Source organism: Felis catus, chromosome A1 (assembly GCF_018350175.1).
Source record: "Felis catus isolate Fca126 chromosome A1, F.catus_Fca126_mat1.0, whole genome shotgun sequence".
In the NCBI taxonomy this organism is placed as follows: domain Eukaryota; kingdom Metazoa; phylum Chordata; class Mammalia; order Carnivora; family Felidae; genus Felis; species Felis catus.
The window spans coordinates 142,159,142-142,170,790 of record NC_058368.1 but is presented as its reverse complement, the minus strand read 5'-3'; positions in this window follow the sequence as shown (position 1 = coordinate 142,170,790).

The following is an 11,649-nucleotide window of genomic DNA, read 5'->3' as shown; positions in this document are numbered from 1 at the left end:
GAGAGAGAGATCAAACAATAGTGTATTTCCAACATATTTTAAAGCTACCTATTTGTAAATATCTAGAAGAGGGTTCCTCTTAATCTAAGCCCAGAACTGCAGAAAGATGCACCTGGAAGAGTGACGTGGGGAAATTCAGTCTACGAAGCCAATCAACCCTTATGACTAATAGGGTAACAACCTTTGTGAAAATGTCATCCGTTATCCCATGTTCGTACATGTTTGAAATTTTCCTTTTTTTTTTAAGTTTATTTATTTATTTTGAGAGAGAAAGAGTGGAAGAGGAGCAGAGAGAGAGGGAGAATGAAAGAGAATCCCAAGCAGGCTCCACACTGTCAGTGCAGTGCCTGATGAGGGGCTCGAACCCACAAACTGTGAGGCCATGACCTGAACCAAAACCAAGAAATGGGCATTTAACCGACTGAGCCACCCAGGCACCGCTTCTTAACTTTTTAAAATATATATGTATATTTTTGAGAGAAACAGAGACAGAGAGAGACAGAGCGTGAGCAGGGATAGGGGAGCAGAGAGAGAGGGAGACACAGAATCCGAAGTAGGCTCTAGACTCTGAGCTATCAACACAGAGCCAATGTGGTCCTCAAACCCACGAACTGCGAGATCATGACCTGAGCTGTAGTCAGACACTCAACCAACTGAGCCACCCCGGTGACCCTGAAATGTTCTATAATGAAAAATTTTTTCTATAAAAAAAAGATAATTACAAATGTCTGGGAACTTATTTGAAATTCTTATTTTCTATAGATAAAATGGTGGTGAGGGTAGGCTTTAGAGGCTAGTTAGAATTTAAGCAAAATTTTAAAAGAAGGAGATTAGAGAAGCAGCACAAGAGTATGTTGGGGGTGGGGGTGGTTTGCACGTGGCTGACTCAGTTGGTAGAGCATGCCACTCTTGATGTTGGGTCATGAGTTTGGGCCCTACGTTGGGTGTACAGCCTACTTATGTTAAAAAATACAGTTATATATGAAAAAGAGAGACTGTCAGTCAGGAGGAATCAAAGTTAATTCCCTAAAATGATAGTGAGCATGACGTATTATGTCTAAGAGTTAGGACTAAATTCACCTCGCTTCGAGGAGGTGAAAGTTTACTTCTTGATCTGACCAGAAATGGCGTGGCAACTCCACGATGTACTTGGGGAACATTAGGGTATGCTCTTCCATCTCCAGCTTTGGTATCCATCCTCAAGGTCATCTGATAAGTTAAGACGGCTGCTAAAGTTCCAGGCATCATACCCACATTTTGTAAAGCAAGGGTGGAGTGGGGAGGAAGAAGTTCTATGAAATACTGTTTTCATATCACCTATTACATATTTTATATACTTTTTTGTCACACGCTCATAGTTAGCTGCAAGGGAAACTGAAAAGCAACAGCAGAGCAACATGTTCAGCTAAAATTTGAGTTTCTGTTACAATAAGGAACAGGGAGAAAATAGATAATTTGGTAAGCAAAACAGACCCTGCCCCATCATGCTTTGTAGGGAGTATAACATAGTAGGTAAGAGTTCTGGATGGAGTAACAGAAACCAGACTTTGAATCCAGGACCTGCAAATTTTTATTCCTGTGACCTTGGAAAAGTGGTAACTAAAACTCCCTAAGCACTGAATTTCTCAGGCATAAATAAAATGCAGTTTGGTGATAACAGAAAGCTATGTATATAAATTACCTGGCACAAAAGAGGTGCTCAATAAATCACCATTATTTTACTTGTGATTTGTGATTTGTTCGCGATTTAATGATTTCAAAAAACATTTTTTCTGCCCTTAAGAAGTTAGCAAAACTGTTTTATCAGAGAAAGAAAAATATACCACTGATAAAGGCTGATGAGATTATAAAATTTATTTTTCCCAGTTTCATTAATATACAAATAATACAATGGTCAGCAACATTACCTTCCAATATGAAATAAAATAAAACTTCATTGTGGTATTTACTACTATTTCTCCAACAGTTTTAATGCATAGTCTACAGAATTTAACAAGTATTAAATCAAACTCCATTCCCTCTCAATTCACTTGCCCAAATAAAGTAGAAATAGACATATTCCCCATGGATTTAAGAGTGAGATTTCCAAGATTTGGTCTTTTGAGAAACCATAAAATAAATCCTGAGAGGCCTCAACATTCTAGATTAAAATAAATGTGGAAAAGGAGGTATTTCTAATTTATTTATTTTTTGATGGAAGTGAGGGCAAATAGTGGAGTTGCCAATAATGCGAATTGAACTTTTTCTATTAGGAAGTTTAAAAGGAAGGAGAAACTGAGACATGTGAGAAATTCAGGTTGTAATGAGTTTCACACTTGTCTCAACTCAATGAGTTTACTTGTCAAACTACTGGTTTTCCGTGAAATTTTCAACTCTACTGCTCTCCTTTATAGATTTGCTTCATATGAATTTATTTCTGAAAATGAAAGAGGACAGAATAAAAAGTGAATGTGAAAGCAATGACAAAACTTTTGTGTTTTCATTGGATTTAATTTATCATAAGCCAGATTTAATTTTCTCTTCTGAGATTGTGATGACTATAGTGGTTATTTTTATTAAGGTAAGAATTAATCTTAAATTCCCCAAACTAGAGTAGACTCCAACATTATCTTGTCTAACTGTTCTTTCAATGCTTAAAATCATCTCTATATGATTCCTCCCTGTCCTCTTCCCACCCTCCTCCACATGCATTTATACTCCTGTTTTATGTTCTACAGAATTTATTGCTTTTAAATAAATACAGTTTTTTAATAAACCAAAAACATGTTTTAAAAAAAAGATTTCAACTGGAGACAAAGGTTATGCTATGCTTAAAAAGGACTGTTGCAGTGTGTGTGTGTGTGTGTGTGTGTGTGTGTGTGTGTGTGTGTGTGTTACCCTGATGACCAACATTTTGATTCACTGATGGCTCCTCTAAGGAATCATAGAATTTTTGATGGCCATTGACCCAAGCTGCCTAGCGGGTTTATTGGAACCTCACCAAATTAATTAGCTTGCGGACTGGGAGTTAGGAACCAATGTTAATCATCCCAAGGGCAAGTAAAACAAGAGGGAAATGCAGCAAAGGCATCCTAGTTACAAAATAAGAAGATAGACTCAGTCTCCATACATACCCCTATCCTTAGCCTTGCCAAGAGAGCATTTTGAATTTCCTTGCTGCAAAATACTGCTTGTCAGTCAGACTTGTCTAATGACTTAGCAACACAAAGGAAACCTAAGGAAAGCCAAATATTGCAATTTTGATTGTTCATGATTTGATTGGTACCATGATTTAGTAAATTACTTTTTTTAAGGGTTCTTTTTTTGGTTTGTTTAAAGCCAAGGACTAAATGTAGCAATAAAAATTTAAATTACCTTGGCTCTTGCCTGAAATGCTCAATATTCCGATCTCTGTGCTTCACTGTAGTGCCAGGGAGAAGAGCAGAAATAGTTGACAATGATTCTGCATTACTGATTCACTCTACTCATTAGACTATATTGAAATGTTATGATTTGCTGGGCTCAGAGAGTAATTCCATTTCTGCCTCCAGCCATTTCAAGTAATTTTTTGCTACTGCATAAGAAAATTCAAAATTATTTGGAGTCAGACTTTCTAATTGGAAATAATAATTTTTATGCGGGAAATTAAGCCCTTTACCAAATAATGTTAAATTAGCATCAAAATTACATTTTCGTGAATAACTAATCAATACAACTTCAGCTATTTAGTTATTTTAGTATTACTGAACTCTACTAATTGTTAGGTTTAATTATATTCTCTTGAGTTCAGCAGAAAAAATAAAATCAGGTCATATGTTTTTCACTGTAAAATATTATCTTGTTAGACAAAAAAAATTTACTGAATAAAAACATTCCAGGAAAGTATGTTTTTGAAAAACATATGCCAAAAGTTTATACTTACATTAACCCTTGCTACTTCAATTTTTGTAGAATTCTTTTACTTTAATTATGACAAGACATAGGTTTTCTCCAATATAGCCCCAATATACCTTTCATGTTGTATATTCCACAAATTTTTCTATATTTATTTTTTAAAGTTTTTATGTATTTATTTAAGTAACCTCTATATCCAACATGGGGCTCAAACTCCTGACCCCAAGATTAAGAGTCATATGCTCTTCTGGCTAAGCCAGTGAGGGTCCCCTGTATTTATTTTTAGTTGAACTCGTGATCGGTGTAACAGACACCAGTTTTTGGTTGAATTATTTATTTGTTCCCTCTCTTTAAAGATAGTCAAAACAAAGGGCTATTCTTACTGATTTGCCTACGGCTTCAAAGATACGAAGATAGCACATACTTATGTATCTGCTATCACGTGTAAAAATGTTACAATTCATCATGGATATGATAAAACAAATACAACCTAGTTTAGTAGGGCAAGACCACATCTTTTGACTCTTTGGCAATGTCTTAAAACGATTTTTACCGTACTTAAAGTGATTAAAGTTCTTTGTTTTCTCTTAGGAATCTTGCCCAGTTTTCGACATATCAGAAAAATGAAATATATTAAATTGCTATTGCTGTTATTCCTGTGTTTGCTCTCAAGGCACCCATCTAAATTGTTCCTTTATCAAGTTTGTGTTCTTTGCTGTGTTTTATCTCCAACTTTTTTAAACAGCTAAACTTTATAAAAGGAGAGCACTCAGTGGGAAAAGAAACTTGGTATGTTGGGATTCTCAGACTACAGCAGGGACTGAGGAGTGAGAGAAGCAAGGGAAAAGGAAACAAATAGAATAAATTATCTGGCATTGAAGCTTCAAAGTCAGAATCTTAATGGTAGCAGCTAAAATTATCGCTGGCATCAGCTTAACATTATCATTTATCTTTGCCCTACCCCCTTGTGCTCCAAATTGTTGACATTCCAATCTGGTAAATGTGCTGTTGGGAGACATTTAGAAAGAGAAAAAGAACTATTGAGCATCTATAGGTGCCAGTCATCGTAGAGATACTTTCACATTCCATCTCATTTGTTGACACTATAATTTTCTAAAGTTCATACGATTATCTTCATTTTACTGTTGGAGATCTTGAAGGTAAGAATAGTTTAAAAATTCATTCAGAGTGCCACTGATTGTGCATTAGGCAGAGCTACCTGCTCCAGCAAGAACATTAGTGGGGGAGAAAGAAGGTAGTAAATAGGTCAACATGGTTTGGCCTTGTCCATTTAAATGTTGACACTAGTGTCTTATCTCAGGACACTACGGCCCTAAGACAGAGAAGATTTGGAGTTAAATAGTGTTCAGAGGTGACTATCTTATATTCATTATCCACAGACTCTTGCTTTAAACCTCTTGTGTACTTTGTACGTTGTGATTATTCAATAAATGTTTGTTAAACTTAATTTAAAATCTTCTTACAAGAGCAACAAGAGGCAGTTATTTTCAATAGTGGTGTAATTAGAATAGTGCCCACCCTGGGATATTTATGCTTGTCATAGTAATTGAAGACCTCAATTAGAGAGTTAAAAACTGAATAAACAAAAAAATAATTGGTAATGTTGACCTGTACAGCAAAACATACTTGGTGAAGAAAGAAAAAAAAAAGGAGAGAGAGAAGGAATGTTCATACTTAACATCAATAATTTATAAGATTTTAACATTTGAAATCAAGATTAGGAGAGAAATATAAATATGAACAATTAGTACCTTGTGTTTTCTGTGAAAACAACTACCTCTGCTGCCTACAACTGGAATTATCACTTATATCAGACAAAAGCTTCTTTTACTAATTGGGTCAGATTGTATTTTTAGTACGATTTTATTCTAATGAAGGCAGGCCCTTTCTATTAACCTTAACAGTCAAGAAACATGGAACAACGGGAGAATATATCATTTGGGACTTCAGACTAACCGTATATGCTAATGTGACAGGAATGACTGCTTGAGGACAATTTTATCATATCGATTGCAATTATGAAGGGAAAATAAAATCTTCTCAAGTATTCTTCACTCTCTTTGAGTTAATTAAATTTTATAACCTTCGCTAAACTCTTCAAACAATAGAATCTTATGCAGGTAATATAAATAATTATAAAGAACTTTATTATCTTCCAAAAATTCCACTGGGCTGATAGATTTAGCAATTTCCTTTATTTTTATTGCAAGAAATTATCATCAACATCATCATGGTTGCAAACATGATCACCAATAGCATTTACTGACTCCCTAGGGCACTGTGCTAGGTAGAGACATCAAGAGGTGTAAGATACAGTCCTTGCCCTTGAGAAATTTATAATCTAAATGGAGACATTCCAATTCGTTTAAGTTAGTTGAAAATAATTTATTTAATCCTGTGATTTATTAGAATCATTCAGTGGGGACACATAGGGGAGTGATATTGGACTCAGTTATGTTAAAATAAATTCCACCTTCTACCTTTGCTAAGAGATACACATAAGTTTTGAAAGATGGTACAGGTGTCAGTAGTTACCTTTCTGCACGGAGTGAAATCCGTTGATCCCTAGAGGATAAAACACTAATTCTCTGTGCATTTTATTTGGATGACTTGGAAGAGCAGTTCAAGTCCCTCTCTGAAAGTGACTGGCAGTCTGACTATCACTTGTAGCACTTTATTGCTCCAGCTGCTACACTAGAGGACAGAGTCTCAATGTCTTTGGCTTCAAGAAATCCTCTATTGAATAGGATGATGGATTTGCCTTAGCAGACCATAGTATCTCACCTTCCTCTCTTCATAACTAACCTGGAAGATAAACAGTGCTGAAATTATAATGTATTCTATGCTCCTAATGTATTTCTTTTTTTTTTTCCAAATTTTTAATGTTTATTTATTTTTTGGGAAAAAGAGAGAGCAGGAAACGTGCAGAGAGAGAGGGAGACATAGAGTCTGAAGTAGGCTCCAGGCTCTGAGTTGTCAGCACAGAGCCCGACATGGAGCTCGAACCCACCAGCCATGAGATCATGACCTGAGCTGAAGTCAGACACTTAACTGACTGAGCCACCCAAGCACCCCTCCCCTGGTGTATTTCTAAATCAGTTTTATACGTGAAAACCGATTTAACATTTCCATGATGTAGACATCAGGTACAAGGTTCAAGTTTTCTAATATAGTGTACGTTAGTACTCATCCTATATTAGTATAAAAAAGTACTTGATATCTTGAGATGTTTTACATTGATTTTCAATGCTTGAGTTTGAGAAAAGTGAGGGAAAATAATTTCGTCCCTTCCAAGTTGGGCATATGGAAGTAAGTAATGGGGACTATTGGGTAAATGCCTTCCCTAGGAAAATGCCGTAAGTGTATCTTTCTAGTTTATTTTGTTTACTTGGTAATAAAGCCTTACGTGACTATCAAATTTCTTTTATAATCACGTTTGATTATAAGTTAATAACTCATTTCCTTTATCAATGATATTAGTGGTATCACAACATAATGTGCACTACCACAGATCAGCAGTTTATGTGGGTGAAGCAGGTCATTTGAGGCTTTCCAATTCATACAGCAATCTATTCTCAATTAGGTACATTGAAGAAGTTTGTTAGAACTTTAAAAGCTTTTACAAGCTTGGGATTCTAAGTATAGTGGTTTTTCTTTATTCTTTTTGTTTTCACAATAAATTTTAAAACTTCTAGAAAAGTTGAAAGAACAGTTAATACATACATGTATACTCTTTACCTGGGATTCACCAAATATTAACATTTTGCCACATTATATATATATATATATATATGTATATATAATGTATATATGTGGTATCTACTGTGTATATGCATGCACACAGTATATATATATATGTGTGTGTGTGTGTGTGTGTGTGTGTATATATATACTTTTGAGACTTGCTTTTACTGATCCACTTGAAAGTAAGTTACATATACCATCACATTTGACCCATCAATGTTCCCGTGTGCATATCCTAAAAACAAGGACTTTATCCTACATAACCACAATACCATTACGATACCTGAAAAGGTGACATTAATTTGATAATATCATCTAATATACAGTCCATATTCACATTTCTCTAATTGTCTCAAAGATACCGCTTAGGCTGGTGTTTTTGTTTTAAATCCAGGATCCAATCAAATTTCACACGTTGCATTTGGCTTTTTTCCCTTTAGTCTCTTTTATTTGAAAGTGGTTCCCTTGCCTCTTTACACTCATACCATAGAATTTTTTGAAGAGTCCAGAGTTATATGTTCTTTCTTAATAAAAAAATTAGAATTTTGAAAAAAAGAACACTGGTAAATGGACTGTGTATTACTGCTTTCTGTTGCCAGTGCCTGGGAAAGAGCCTAAATATTGGGCCTAAATTCTTTAGTTTAGCAATGTGATTCATTTTAATGTATTTTTAAATGTTTATTTATTTATTTTGAGAGAAAGAGAGAGCACACACAAGCGGGGGAGGGTCAGAGAGAGAGGGAGAGAGTATACCAAGCAGTCCCCGTGCTGCCTGAACAGAGCCTGATGTGGGCTTCATCAAAAACCATGAGATCATGGCCTGCACCAAAATCAAGAGTCAGACGTTTGACCGACTGACACATCCAGGTGCCCCAGTGTGACTCATTTTATACCAAAAATGCTGATTAAAAGAAGAAACCCTATGATGTGTCCATAAAAGCAAGGAATGCCAGGATTTAAAACTACTGTGAATACACAGCTCATTAAAATTTGATTATTGTTTCCTGGGTCTCCTTAACTATCCAAGAAAATGTTAGAATTTTTTGAGCTGGAAAAACTTCAGAGACAAGTTAACTAGCTTGATTCCTTATATCACCAGTGAGGAAACCACAAACTCAAAGAGTCTGTGATTTGCCAAGGTCACACCAGCAGTTAATTAGAAAGATGGGACTAGAGATAAGGTGTCTTGATTTTCAATATCCTGTGTCCCTGATTCTTTCGTCATCTCCTCTATAACCACCTTTCTTTTCCTTCCATTTTCTCCTTCCTTCTATTGAGTAAACAACAACAACACTTTTTAAAGAAGACAAATCACTTCTGCCAGGGTTTCTCAATAGCAGCATTATTGATATTTTGGGCTAGATAATCCTTTGTTGTGAGGAGCTGCATTGTAGGATGTTTAGCAGTATTGGATGCTTGTAACACTTCTCCATTTGTGACAATCAAAAATGTCTCCAGACATTGCCAAATGTCCCAGGGTGGAGGTGAGCATAGAGGGATACAAAATTGCCTCTGGTCAAGAACCACTGTCAAATGGTTCTTATTTGGGCAGTGGTTTTTGTTTTATTTATGAGCTTTCCTTTTACTCCAGGTAAACAGGAATTCAAATTTTTCTGTAGTTGTAATCACAACATAGATAAAATTTTGATTTTACTATGTTTAGTTAACATTTTGTAATAAACATTTTTACTGCTGTTGTATGACATAGACATTTATTATTTTTGCCTACCTAGCATCCCTGCTCCCCCTTGTAGTATCAGCAGAACTTGGTCCATTGTGGAACTCTGCCTCCCTTACCCAAATCATTTGATTCTAGGGTCCTTCTTTCTGTCAAGGTATGAACAACTGACCCAGTCCTAAGCCATCATAATAATTCATCTCCACAGCCACAATACTTACTGTCAGTGATAGGTACATGACCCCCAAGTTAGGCCAAGAAAATTCCTCTGAGAATTTGCTAGAGGAAAGGTTCTACTTTGTGTGGGTTCCTAAACTGTGATGTACCGTGAAGCTCCTTGCAGTTATGTTCTTCGCTTACCCACAGTTTAAGTGAATAAAGTCAACACAGACAGAAAGCAGAACTGAGAAATGGAAGAGGAAATCCTAGTGGTACCACTTGAGTCCTTATACCCATTCATCACTGAGGGCAGTGCAACCCTTGTCAATAAATCTCTTCTTCCACATCCTATTTTATTCATTTATTTTTTGTTAAGTTGGTTTGATGGGTATTGTTTTACTTGCAACAAAAAGAGGCTTGGTTAAGAAAATAGTAGGAATGCCCGAGTAGCTCACTTGCTTGAGCATCCAGCTCTTGATTTTGGCTCAGGTCATGATCCCAGCGTTGCGGGATCAAGCCCCACATCAGGCTCTGTGCTGAGTGTGGAGCTTGCTTGGGATTCTCTCTCTCTCTCTCTGTCCCTCTCCACCACTTGTACTCTTGCTCTCTAAAACAAAACAACAAAAAAATTAGCGTTTATTTTTATAACATTCAATGGCTGATATGTCCTCAAGTTGTATTGCCATTTGTCTCATAACTATTCTGTTAACATTGAACTTTAAAGTGATTTGAAATATTTTCTGTTATAAATACAGTTTTCTTTTCCAGTGCCTTTTGAATGACTTCTAGTAGATTTTCCATTAGTTTCCTCAAACATGGGCCTTGGGTTGAATTCTGAATTTATTTTTTTTTTAATTTTTTTAACGTTTATTTACTTTTGAGACAGAGAGAGACAGGGCATCAACGGGGGAGGGGCAGAGAGAGAGGGAGACACAGAATCGGAAGCAGGCGCCAGGCTCGGAGCCATCCGCCCATAGCCCGACGCGGGGCTCGAACTCACAGACCGCGAGATCGTGACCTGAGTTGAAGACAGACGCTTAACCGGCTGAGCCACCCAGGCGCCCGATCTGAACTGTAAGATTTAAAAGTGAGTGATTTGCCACCTGATTGGAGGCCATTTGGTTTTACTTTATCCCCTTTTGCTTTTTGACTTCCATTATAATCATTCCATCTGTGATTCTACCAACCATTGTAGCTCCAACTGCATGAGCACATTTGAATGTGTTAGTGTGTACATCACTGCTTTAGGAAATTTTTAATGGTATCATGAAGATTTACGTCTGACTCTTGTAGGGCCTACTTCATGATTTCGTTTAACTATTATCCTCCAAAACAATGTTGTTTGGTTTGAAGCATTCAGAACTCTACATTCACTTAAGATATAGAATTACTCTGTCATTCTAATGTCTGTAAAAATGGCTCCAATTGTTTCACTACCATGAAGTCTATATATACTTCATTTACCTGCGTACGTTGACTTTTCCATATTTTAAGATCTAGTACAAATGTTAGTGTCTTGTATGTGATTTCTTTTATTACACAGTTTGCAATTTGTTTTCACCTCTCACTACACTTACTAATCTGCCCGTTATCTATCAAAGGTGATGTAATAATGGGAGCAGTGCCACTTTAGGGTCCCGTAATAGCTATTGACTCACCTTTCAGAGACTCACAGGTAGCAGTATAATACAAATATATAAACATCAAATTATTTATGGAAGCATAGTTTGCAATAGCAAAAGATTAGAAACAAATCAAAAGTTCATCAATAGGGGGCTGGTTTAATGAGTTATAATACAGCCATAAAACATAATGCTATGCAGCTATAAAAAAGAAAAAATGTTTGTATATACTGATATGGCACAATCGCCAAGAAATAGAATTAACTATTTGAATAAGTGGTATAGCAGAGAATTAGAAGTGTGGACTCTGGGGGCGCCTGGGTGGCTCAGTCGGTTGGGAGACCGACTTCGGCTCCGGTCATGATCTCGTGGTTTGTGAGTTCGAGCCCCGCATTGGGCTCTGTGCTGATGGCTCAGAGCCTGGAGCCTGCTTTGGCTTCTGTATCTCCTCCTCTCTCTACCCCTCTCCTGCTCACTCTCTGTCTCTGTCTCTCTCTCTCAGTAGTAAATAAACGTTAAAAAATTAAAAAAAAAAAAAAAGTAAATAATCTT